General features: G+C 40.7%; 1 long non-coding RNA gene across 2 annotated transcripts; it reads left to right on the top strand.

Annotated features, from left to right (window-relative positions):
• The first annotated feature begins 8,508 nt into the window (after positions 1-8,508).
• Positions 8,509-10,133, top strand: LOC148156690 (uncharacterized). 2 transcript variants are annotated; one of them, XR_015764441.1, is made up of 3 exons: positions 8,509-8,736; positions 9,083-9,195; positions 9,835-10,133. It is a non-coding gene; the product is annotated as an uncharacterized LOC148156690 (long non-coding RNA). The 2 variants fall into 2 exon arrangements; XR_015764440.1 differs by lacking the exon at positions 8,509-8,736 and having other exon boundaries at positions 8,744-9,195.
• Positions 10,134-12,790: the final 2,657 nt, after the last annotated feature.

Here is a 12,790-nt window from a genome sequence, read left to right as displayed (position 1 = left end):
AATTTATTCTAAGTTATATTCAGTCTCTGAAGGACTCAGACCTGCCCTGATGTCCTTCCAGTGTGAGGCAGATCGACCTCTGACCTTCAGCTGCCTGACTCCATCTGTTTACAAACTACGTCTGTATCCAAACCTCTGTTGCTTTTTCTTTGTATTTTAAAGGTTAAACGTTGCAGTATGTAACTTTTATATTAAAAGTGTTAGAATAATTATGTTGTGACAGAATAAGAAAGATAATGTGTGGAAAAACATCAATGTCCTCTGCCTCCTCCCAGTGGTAACTGCAGAAACACACCGCTCTGTCCAAAATAACCAATCAGAGCCAGGAGGCGGGTCTTAGCGCTGTCAATCACTCTCATGTTCGCCCCCTGAGCTACAGCTAGTTCACTACAACATAGCCTGACACAAATGTTAAGGCTAGTTAGCAAAGTGACAGCAGATAATCGCTTTTCCTGTGATTGTAAGTCATTTTTCCACCATTTGCACATAGAGCAGTATAGAGTAGTATACACAAGGTTGATTGACAGCGCCAAGACCCTCCTCCTGGCTCTGATTGGTTGTTTTTAACCAGGAGTGATGCATTTTTGCAGACCGCAATGGCAGCCCGATTATCTGCCTGGTATAAAACTGTCACAGCAACAGTTTGAGCAAATATGGAAAAAACATATTTATAAAAGTTTCATACTGCAGCTTTAAGGAGCTATGTGGTCAAAATGGTTCAAATCTCAGGAGGAGTTTGATTTTTATTACTTTGGTTCTGGTTTGGGCCACACAGCTCCTATAAAATAACAGAAACCAGAACCTCTGATCAAACCAAAGTGACTAAATGACCTCTAGATATTGTTTAGATGCAGCAATAAAAACTATTTCCTCAGTAGACGATGAGCTGAAATCAGCAACTTGGGTTAAACTGGAGGTTAGAGGTAAACATTGAGACTTTTAATCACCTAAAAGTAAACTTCAACTCTTCCTCTGAATGAGAAAAATCACATGTAAAATGGACAATATAGGCCTGATAATCATACAAACAGATATGTTCTGCATATTTAGCAGCCTGATGGGTTTAAGTCAGACTGATCGACATCAGGGGTGTTAAACACACACTGAGTGATTGTGCTGCAGAACTTGCTGCTCTGATCATGTTTTATACCATCCAGCTGCTGAACAAACATGGAGAGAGAAAAGCTGCTCCACAGATGACCAGTTTGAAACCTTCAAAATAAAATATAAAGACAAACTGGAGACTTGAACTTTAACTGGCGTTTTGAAAGATGTTGCTGCTGCTGCAGTCCTGACCTACACCAGGAAAACGGAGCGGATCAAACCAGTCCGCTGTGAAGAACGGGATGCTGTTGGGGTGAAAGTTACGGGTCAGGTAGGAACCATGTGGATCCCTCAGTGTTCCCCGACCCAGAACCGCACAAAACACTGACCATAAAACTGGAATAACAAAATAATACAGCTAAATAGAAACACACCAATTTTGAAAGAACTCAAGTTTTTGGATACATTTTTGTGCTAGCCGTATCGAAACTGAAACTTTTCACAAACTGCAGTGGAAACACTATTTTCCCGTCGTGCTAGCTTGTACCCAGCAGGTTAGCTGTGGGCACTGGCCTCCTTGGACAGTACCGGCTGCCTCCACCAGGGGGCTCCGAGCCTCCGTCAGCTCACACAGTACCGGCTGCGTCCAGCAGGGTGCTCCCAGCCTCCGTCAGCTCACACAGTACCGGCTGCCTCCAGCAGGGTGCTCCCAGCCTCCGTCAGCTCACACAGTACCGGCTGCCTCCAGCAGGGTGCTCCCAGCCTCCGTCAGCTCACACAGTACCGGCTGCCTCCAGCAGGGGGCTCCGAGCCTCCGTCAGCTCACACAGTACCGGCTGCCTCCAGCAGGGTGCTCCGAGCCTCCGTCAGCTCACACAGTACCGGCTGCCTCCACCAGGGGGCTCCCAGCCTCCGTCAGCTCACACAGTACCGGCTGCCTCCACCAGGGGGCTCCCAGCCTCCGTCAGCTCACACAGTACCGGCTGCCTCCAGCAGGGGGCTCCGAGCCTCCGTCAGCTCACACAGTACCGGCTGCCTCCAGCAGGGGGCTCCGAGCCTCCGTCAGCTCACACAGTACCGGCTGCCTCCACCAGGGGGCTCCCAGCCTCTGTCAGCTCACACAAAGTTGAGTTGTCATTCGGAAACCAACCAACTACAATTTGCCAACGCAGGAAACCGCTCCCAAGTAGGCGGGGCTTGTCGCTCCAACGTCTGAATAAGACGCAGAAGTCTCCTTTGATTGGCTGAATTATTCTCATTTAAAAGTCGCTGCTATAAATTTTAATGTCTTTTAGCGTGAACAAGCGTTTTCACGTGTGACTTTAACTGCATTTCTTATGTAATGGAAAAGGAAATAGTAAAATGAGTTTTATCGACATTACTTCTATCTGTAATGGAAACAGATTTCTAGTTTCTAGGCTCTTTAACTTTTAAAGCAACTCCCTGGAAACCCGAGATGAGCAGAAACAGCTGGCTTAAATCAGGACTGAACACACTACAGTCTATTTATTATTTTGAAATTAGATTATTTCTGGTTTTTGTGACGCTGAAGTATTGTTTTAATGTATTTTGTGTTTTTAATGTCTTTCTGCTCCATCCTCTTTAAAAGCGCTTTAAATGACTTTATTATGCTATAGAGATAAATCTGCTTTGCCTAATGATGAAAAAAGATGAATAATGTCAAAAATGTACTTCTGGGACAGGATGGCAGTTTACTCTGTCTCAAACACTAATTTTTGTTTTAAGTCTTCTCTAAACCACCTTGACAACCGTTTGCAGAGATGCATGAGGTCTACATTAAATCTGAGGCATATTAAAGGCAAACGGGCCTCAAACCTCCGAACCGCAGCGCGTTGCCACATCCTCCACTCCCTCAGCGCCGCGGCAGACGCATTACAGACTCTGCAGTTTTATCTTTTACTTCACATTCCTCAGGTATTTAAATCGCTTTAAATAGGAACAATATGTACATTTTACTAATAAAACTGAATGCATCGCATTAAAGACGAAAACAACCACAAATTGAATCTGTGGTTTTTCTACATTACCGTTGAGTTTTGCACCTTTATGTATCCGATCACCAGCTTCAAACCAACACAAAGCAAAAAACATGTAAAAGCTGCTGGCCGACGATGACTAGCATTGGTTTTAGCTGCTAGGTAGTCAATATAATTCTTAAATGTATATGAAAGAAAAAGGGACGCAGTGCTTTGCTACTAATAGTCAACACTATGACAACTAGATAAGGTCAGGAAAAAGTTTTCACTTAAAAAAATAACGACAGAGGAAAGTAACTCAGCTATGCTAGCTTGACTTTGGCAACCTTAGCATGTAGATGTGATGTGGAATTTGGTGTGTTTTGAGTCACACAGTAAAAAAAACAAGGCGACTCACACACCCTGGTTAGCTAACAGCAAGGGCAGCTAATCTATCACAGCGATCACTGATTGATAATCCCAAATTCAACATCAAGCCTGAAAACACGGAACTGGACGTTCTGCTCTTTGTGTGGGAAACATTTGTGTGCTTTGTAGTGTTGAATCCAGACACGTTAGCCGGGTTGTTGTCAGTCAGTTGCTATGGTAACGGGGTCTGTATGTAGCGTAGCCGACACCAAGAGAAAGGCAGAATCTGAGTGGTTTTGAGTCAATCTTCAGTGATTTTTCTACGTTTTTTCCCTTTGCTGCACTGAATTAAGGATTCCTACATCTCAGGTCTCATTTTGTTAGCAGTCCCACCGCAGAAGCGCGGATATGTACTGGAAGTAAAAGAATCGTCTTTTTGCCTCCAAACATTTTGTGCTTGCGTGAAATTCCCAGATGTAAACAACATGCGACATATCTCTACCTGCGTTGACCTTTCTTCCTTACAGATTAGCTCCAGCTCAGTCAAACTGGACACTAATGAATCACTCTCTAGTTGGATTTAGGTCTTAACTTTGTTACTTTTCTTTTCACTGACATTTTGACAACTTATCGTCTGAGTCTTTCAGGTTGGAAGGCCTCTCTGCCATCACCCTAATCTTTAGGCCTCAGCTGTAATAAATTAATTTCACATGTTGTTGAAATTAAACCCCAATGAGTTATTTTGGGCAGCCAGGAGGCAGTTTTAGGTCAAATTATCAGAATAATTTTAAATGAAAAAGTCACAATTTGCAGAGAAGATGGAACCTTTAAAAACCATTTAAACAGTTTATCTGCAATAAAAGGTTGACTTGGGGTTTTATTACTCTAAGTGGGTGTCTTTAGAAATAAAAATATACTCTAATGAAGGAAGAAGCTGATTAAAGAACAGATTTAGTCAAAAGTCACTGAAGGGTGGAAATGTTCATTTGTAAGGAGCAGCGTAAAAGTCAAGTTCATGTTATTATTATAACAGAACAGCAAACTGAAAACTGAGTTGTGTGTTTTGGGTATGAACTACTTACATTTACTCAGTTACATCTACTTCAGTGACATTTTGAAAAAAATTATTTTTATTAAGCTGTACTTTTTACTGGAGTGATTTTATTTTGAAGTATTTCTTCTCTTGCTTGAGTAAAATTTCACCAGAGACAGACACAGACCTGCAGCTCTCGTTAAAGTTTCTTAAGTTTTTTATCTAAAGAAACTGATTTGGAAAACGTTTCTTTTGCCTGATTTTCTTATTTTTGTTGCTTATATGAGTTATTGTCATTAAAATACCAACATTTCCACTTAACTTGATATTTTGGTCCACCTGATTATGTAATTTTTAAAATGTAATGTCTGATAATTTGATCAGTTAGTACTTGAGTTTTAGTAAAATATGTAGTAGTACTGCTACTCTTAGTTGAGTATAATTTTGGGGTTTTCTGTCCACCTGTGGTAGTTTTATAGGTGAGAAACTGTCAGAAGGAAGATTTAGATTGATCATAAATCTAATCTAAAACGCAGGAAAGGTTTTTTATCTAAGCAAAGCCACTGTTAGTCATAATAAATGGGGTCTTGTTTTTTCCAATACAGAATAAAACTGGATTTCATCCGTTTCCTGAAGAACGAATTAAAAGGTCGCGGCAGTAAAAGAGTGATGGTTTCAGGTTAAGTCTGAGGCAGTGTGAGCGCCGTGAACCAGGTGTTCAGCAACGCAGATTTATTCCCCTCGATTAAACCGAACACAGTGCGCCTCTGTTCTGCAAAGGCGGCGGTGATGAGTTAATTTCCCTCCTTCTGGCTGGAATACGCAGAGCGTAGCAATTAATGCTGGAAACGAAGGGCAGCCGAGTGAAGACAGGCTGACTGGGGGTTTGTTTGTGTGGGGAGCGCGGCCATGTGGCGGCCATTAGCTGATTCAGCCTGATGACATATTGGTGTTTACATGAGGGGAGGGCGGCTCGTCGCCTCCAGCAGCCCAAACAGAAACACACATTTACAGAAACATGTCGGCCCCAGGCTGATGCTAACTCAGAAGAAACTTTCAGCTCAGTTAGGATGAACTAAATTATTTCATTTTGCCAAATGTCAGAAGTTTGCATACGCCAAGATGACTGTGCACCCTTAATCAATTTGGGAAAATGTAAAGTTTACTGGTTTTCTGAGTTGTTGACCCAGATAGCACATGATGTTAAATCAACGTTGAAAAATAGTTAGAATCGTTGATTTTTGGTTGAAGTCGACAAATGACGGTGGATTAACCATCAAACAACCATCCAATCAAACCGTTGAAACTGTGACATTGAATCAACGTTGTTTTGTGGTTGAAATCTGATCACTGAAATGCCGAAGTCTGATTAATGGTTGATTTTTGGTTGAAGACGACAAATGATGGTGGATCAACCATCAAACAACCATCCACCTCTAGCCAAGTAACCAATGTTGAAACTGTGTCATTGAATCAATGTTGTTTTGTGGTTGAAATCTAATGACTGAAATGCTGATGTCTGATCAACATCTGATCAATATTGAATCAATGTCAGATGTATTGCCGCACCCCTTCCCCTCCTCTCCTCCTCATCAGCGCTCTGGGTCAGAGCATTTTATTACTGAGCGGGGGTTATCACATTTAAATTAAGCACTGTAGAGGATAGTGGGTGCTGATTCCTTTCTGTACATTTTCTTACTTGTTCATAACAATTCTCACTGACTGTGTGTGTGTGATATATTGACACAGAAACATCTACAACTTACTACAAGGAGTGGAGCGGTCCACCCCCACCGTTTACATGAGTGGGATGTCCCAAACACACAGCCACTTCGCTGTTGGCTTGTTGGAAAATATGTTAATTCAATGTTGAATTATCATCACAAAGGTTGCATGTTTGGTTGAGGTCGACAACTGATGGTGGATCAACTATAAAACAACCATTCAATTCTAGCCAATTAACTAATGTTGAAACTGTGTCATTGAATCAATGTTGTTTTGTGGTTGACATCAAATAAATGAAATGCCAATGTCGAATCCAGTGTGTTTCAGCACTGGTCCTCCAGGCCCTACAAGTTTTAGGCATTTCCCTAATTCAACACACATGATATTAATTGACGTCTGATTAACGGGGTTTTGCTGAACTGAAAAAACGCAGGTCAGTTTGATTGACGTCAAGGTTTGGGGAAGAACTGCCCAGATAGCACACGATGTTAATTTAATGTTGAATTATGATCACAAAGGCTGCATGTATGGTTCAGGTCAACGACAGAAGCTGGATCAACCATCAAACAACCATTCAATTCTAGCCAATTAACATTCATTGATTGAAATGCCACATCGAATCCAGTGTTTTTCAGCACTGGCACCAGGCACACTGCCCTGCAAGTTTTAGCCATTTCCCTAATTCAGCACACATGATTTTAATTAACATTTGATTAACAAGGTTTTGCTGAACTGAAAGCATGCAGGTCAGTTTGCCTTGAGGATAAGGTTTGGGGAAAAACTAGTAATCAAAGTGTTCAGGTGTTTTTTGCACCCCTCACCACCGCCTGCCATTCAAATGCCCAACCCCCTTCCCTCCACCCGCCAAAAACACACACACACCTCTTTCCCCCCACCTGGGCCCATCTACCCCTCAATCAGGTGAAACAACTTTAATTTTAAGTGAGGGTTTTTCATTTTTTAAAAGATTGTTTTGGCTAGTGGCCTTTATTTGATAGTTAATTGACAGGAAAGTGGGTAATGAGAGAAGGGGGGTAATGCAGCAAAGGTTGCCAAGGTCAGGAATTGAACCTGCGACAGCTGTGTTGAGGACTGAGTCCTTGATTGTGGTTTGTGCTTAACCCCTGCGCCACCACAGCACAACCCCTTTTAGGTGAGGGTTAATCACGTTTTAACTTAAGCACTATGTGTTGACAACACTGAGTTGTGATTCCGTTCTGTACCCAGATTCACTAGCGGAACAAGTCAGCATTGGGCCGGGGGGCGGGGCTAATTACCGGACCCCTAACGAATCACCAGGCCCCTGACGTTTATCGCCTGCGCTACCAGAAACTGTTGAGCGAGGGGCGGGGAGGTTGGTCTGCGTTTTTTGGTTGATCTTTACCCAGGAAACACATCGGCTAAACCGTGAGTGAAACGGTCACTGGGACTGACTAGTATATATTCCATTGAGGGAAAGTAACTTTAACATTAAATAGACCTTTCTCAACAGGCGGTAGACTTTCTCAGTCTATAATCAGACATTTAAGCGACTTGAAACCGCACCCCCAGGGCCCCCCATAGCTCTGCGCCTGCCCAGATTGCACATGATGGCAGTTCAACATTGAATTAACATCTCTTGCCAACAAGCCAACAGCGAAGTGGCTGTGTGTTTGGGACATCCCACTCATGTAAATGGCGGGGGTGGACCGCTCCACTCCTTACTCCTTGTAGTAAGTTGTAGATGTTTTTGTGTCAATATATCACACACAAATGGTCAGTAGGACTTTTTTATGAAAAAGAAAGAAAATGTACAGAAATGAATCTTCACCCACTATCCTTTACAGAGGTTAATTTAGAATGTAATACCCCCCACTCACTAATAAAATGCTCTGACCCAGAGCTCTGATGAGGAGGAGAGGAGGGGAGGGGTGTGGCAAAACAGCTGACATTGATTCAACATTGATTCAACATTGATCAGTCGTTGATCAGACATTAGCATTTCATTCATTAGATTTCAACCACAAAACAACATTGATTCAATGACACAGTTTCAACATCGGTTACTTGGCTGGAGGTGGATGGTTGTTTGATGGTTGATCAACCGTCAGTTGTTGACCTCAACCAAAAATCAACCATTCTAACTATAATTCAACGTTTATTTACCGTTGTGTGCAATCTGGGCAGTTTGTTGCAGCCCTCATCACCTCCTCATCTCCCCCTACTCCCTCCCAAACCTCCCCCACCCAGCCGCTCCTCCCAACCTTCTCCTCTTTACCCCCTCTCATCCCTTCTTCCCTCCCCCTCCTTGAGCTCTGGGTCAGAACATTTTATTACTAGGTGGGGGTTAATCATGTTTCAAATTAAGCACTACATGTTGAGAACAGTGGGTTGTGATTCCTTTCTGTACATTTTCTTACTTGTCTGTAAATATTATTACTGACTGTGCATAATGTGTTGACACAAAAACATCTACAAGTCTGTACTAGGAGTTGTACAGTCCACCCCCCCATTTTTACACTAGTGGTTTGTCCCAACCAAACAGCCACTTTGCTGCTGGCTTGTTTGCTACCGGCTTCTGAATTGAATTCTCCGCTGAGCACTTTTATGGTAAGTTTTTCAATATTACTTTGATCTTAAATGTGTTTATTGAAAAATAAGGGCATTGTTTTGTGCCCATAGTAATCCTGGTTATTTTGGGGCAAAACGGATATTTTTAATAATTGAGGTCATGTCTCCTTTTGTATTATTTTCATCCTACCCACCACTCCAGGCCTATGTATGAAATCCTGTGAGATTTTGTGGGATTTGAGTTTTTAAAATAGGGCGGGGCCTATTGTTTGGTCTGGGAGAACATGTGGTGGACAAGAAAGTGTAAGGCTGGCTGCTCCAGGTGGGCTTTAAATTGTTGTGATAGTAATCACTTGTTTTTAACTTTTTATTATGATGTGCTTAGGGTCGTGCTTAAATGAGCCTCTGTACCAGAACAGCTGAGTTGGATGATTACATGACCGTCTGCAGCCATCAAGAAGTGCAGAAGGTTGTTAATCATCCACAGATTCAATCCAGGTGAGGCAGAAGGGAAACACTTAACATGTAAGGCAGGTGAAACACTGAACTAAACCTGCTAATGACTGATTCAGTCTGTTGATCCTTGGATTGGTAACTGGTTAAATTGAACTGGACTATTGTTACTTGTGTGGGATCTTTATTAGCATATAGACACTTTTTAAGGAATTTAATCAACTTATTTGGAAATATTTGTAGTTGATGGAAGATTGAACCAGCTATTTGATGGAAGTTTATTCTGTAAAAATTATAATTTTTCCAACTACACTATAAATCACCTTTTGTTCGATTTATTTGTCTCTGGTGTGTTAAATAAACCTGATCCTCCCTGAGTTTTATTGTTAGGTTTTCTGATAAACAGCCCTTTATTTTAAATATTGATTTAATATCAATATCATAAATCCTACACTATACTGCAGCTTAATGGGTAAATGTAGTTGTATATGTAAACATTAAGATAAATATTAATGAGAGATTAAGATATTAATTTAACAGTGAGTGTACATGGGGAACTATATGGTTTGTATTTGTTCTCAGACCTGTAACCAGTACACTGTTTAATCTTTCAATGTCTTTCAGAACTTTTCAAATGTTTATCATCTTTCTAACCGGCACCTTCCTCACTTTTATTTTTTTCAGCTGTTGCTCTGCAGTTTGACCGAAAGCTGACTCTTGAGGACTGCAGCAAAACTGTCAAGAAGTGGCTTCATTATGCGCCAGAATGAGAGGAAGACATCACAAGGAATCAAAGTGACGCCAACCAGAGTCAAACTGGGGTTACCACAACTTGTACTGTTTCCCTACTTCATACAGTACAAAGCTTAACTTCATGGACTCTGTTCTTCTGTGGACAACAGACTGTTGTTTTGACAGTCAAAAAGGAATAAAATATGTTTAAAGATCTGTCCCTCTTTTCTTAAATAAAATGTTAAATCAAACCCATGTTGTCATTTTTAAACTTTTGTACACAGTTTACCCATCATCTGCCAATAATACAGTGTTTAACACCAGTGAAGAAACTTTTAGTGGCATGTTATGATGTAGACCTATCAGACCTAAAATGTACATAAATCCTTAGCTTTCATTCAATATAAAAACAACCCAAATCTGCATGCAGATCCACGTTCAGCTGATGGTTGAATGAACGTTGATTCCTAACTGATTCAATGTAGAATCAACACAAATATGCATGCAGATCCACGTTCAGATGATGGTTGAATGAACGTTGATTCCTAACTGATTCAATGTAGAATCAACACAAATATGCATGCAGATCCACATTCAGATGATGGTTGAATGAACGTTGATTCCTAACTGATTCAATGTAGAATCAACACAGATATGCATGCAGATCCACGTTCAGATGAAGGTTGAATCAACATTGATTCCTAACTTATTCAATGTAGAATCAACACAAATATGCATGCAGATCCACGTTAAGATGAAGGTTGAATCAACGTTGATTCCTAACTGATTCAATGTAGAATCAACACAAATATGCATGCAGATCCACGTTCATATGATGGTTGAATGAACGTTGATTCCTAACTGATTCAATGTAGAATCAACACAGATATGCATACAGATCCATAGTCAAATGAGTGTTGAATCAACATTGATTCAATGTAGAATCAACACAAATATGCATGCAGATCCACGTTCTGATGATGGTTGAATCAACATTGATTCCTAACTGATTCAATGTAGAATCAACACAAATATGCATGCAGATCCACGTTCAGATGAAGGTTGAATCAACGTTGATTCCTAACTGATTCAATGTAGAATCAACACAAATATGCATGCAGATCCACGTTCAGATGAAGGTTGAATCAACGTTGATTCCTAACTGATTCAATGTAGAATCAACACAAATATGCATGCAGATCCACGTTCATATGATGGTTGAATGAACGTTGATTCCTAACTGATTCAATGTAGAATCAACACAGATATGCATACAGATCCATAGTCAAATGAGTGTTGAATCAACATTGATTCAATGTAGAATCAACACAAATATGCATGCAGATCCACGTTCTGATGATGGTTGAATCAACATTGATTCCTAACTGATTCAATGTACTATCAACACAAATATGCATACAAGTTGACATACAGATGATGGTTGAATCAACATTGATATAATGTCAGTAATGGTTGAAACCCTAACGTTGATTCAACATACAAGTCACCGACCACTTTCGATGTTGTTTCAATGTCAGCGTTCAACGTTGATTCAATGTTTCTGGCTGACATTGATTCAATGTTGTTTCAATGATTCTGTGCTATCTGGGGATCTGTCTTTTATGACGTAAAGCACTTTGAACTAAGTTGCTGAAATGTGCTACATAAATAAACTTGACTGACTGATATTTTACAGGATTGGAAAAACTTATCACGATGTAAGCGTTTCCTATCAATCGATATAAATAATTATTGATTAGCTTTGTTTTAAATATTTGAAATCCAGCCAAACTGGAGGCCAGATCCTTACCTGTTTTATTCGCAGCTTTCACTCAACGGGAAGCCTGAAACCGCTGCTGCGCAATTTACTCAACAGGTTGTTGCTAGGTAACCATAGAACGAGTGAGTTGCTAGGTAACCAAGGAACGAGTGATGAATCGATGCTACCAACCTTGCTTAGCTAGCCATGAGAGACAGAGCAGCTAAACTCTTTCATTTCCTTTCAGTGAGTACTATATGTATTGAATATTCAATCAGATATTGATCACATGTCTATCATGACATTGATTTATTGGCATTATTTCCCTTTGCTGCGGGGTAATGCAGTCACTGCGATTTCTGAGAGTTAAAACAATAAAAACTAAGAAATTATCAAGTAGAATAAAATATTTCATGAAGTATTTGTGTTAAATTTAGTCCATTGTCGAATACAGAGAGAAATTTGCTTAGTTCTCTCTAGCATCTTGACAGAAGCAACAGAAACCAAACTACAGACTCTTGTTGAGGGAGAATACATATTTTATGTATCAACATATTTCCAGACTTCAATGTAAAATCTCTACCTTCTAGCAGGTACTATCTCTGACTGTGTGACTGGTTTGTGTGGCCTAGTCAAAGGATACCCTGACTGTTGGTAACAGCTGTGTATTGAGGAGAAGCTCCTAGCTCTGCTCCACTAACTGTAAACTTCTTCTATATTGTCTGAAACAATCCTGATCTGTGAATAAGTTTCAGAAGAAAAGCCGTCTGACTCGAACGCGCCACTTTAGCCCAGCGTACGGCACAGCCAGAGACTTTGGTATTTTCCATTTCCCTCAGGCGGCCTTGTAATGTCTGACAACAGAAGGACACCACAGCGGTCTAGAATCGCTTACAGTCACTTAATTAAATCCAGTTGTGAAGCAGATTTGAAGAAAACTGCTGAAATGTTCTTCATATGATGATATGTGGCTAAGTTTGTTTTTCTGACACGAATTAGAGCGTGTAAAGTGGGCAGTGAAGTTATCCAAACTGGTTGTATTCCCTAAGCTTCTAGCAAACAGTAGGATCAACAAAACTGATGAGAAATGAAACATACTTCCTTCCTCTGTGTTCAAAACGAGTGACTGGACACCAGATCCAGATCCAG

This window comes from Poecilia mexicana, unplaced genomic scaffold (genome assembly GCF_051168715.1).
Source record: "Poecilia mexicana isolate PSO_F unplaced genomic scaffold, ASM5116871v1 scaffold_10, whole genome shotgun sequence".
Lineage (NCBI taxonomy): Eukaryota > Metazoa > Chordata > Actinopteri > Cyprinodontiformes > Poeciliidae > Poecilia > Poecilia mexicana.
Note: the sequence above shows the minus strand (reverse complement) of the source record. Positions and strands in the feature narration are given on the sequence as shown.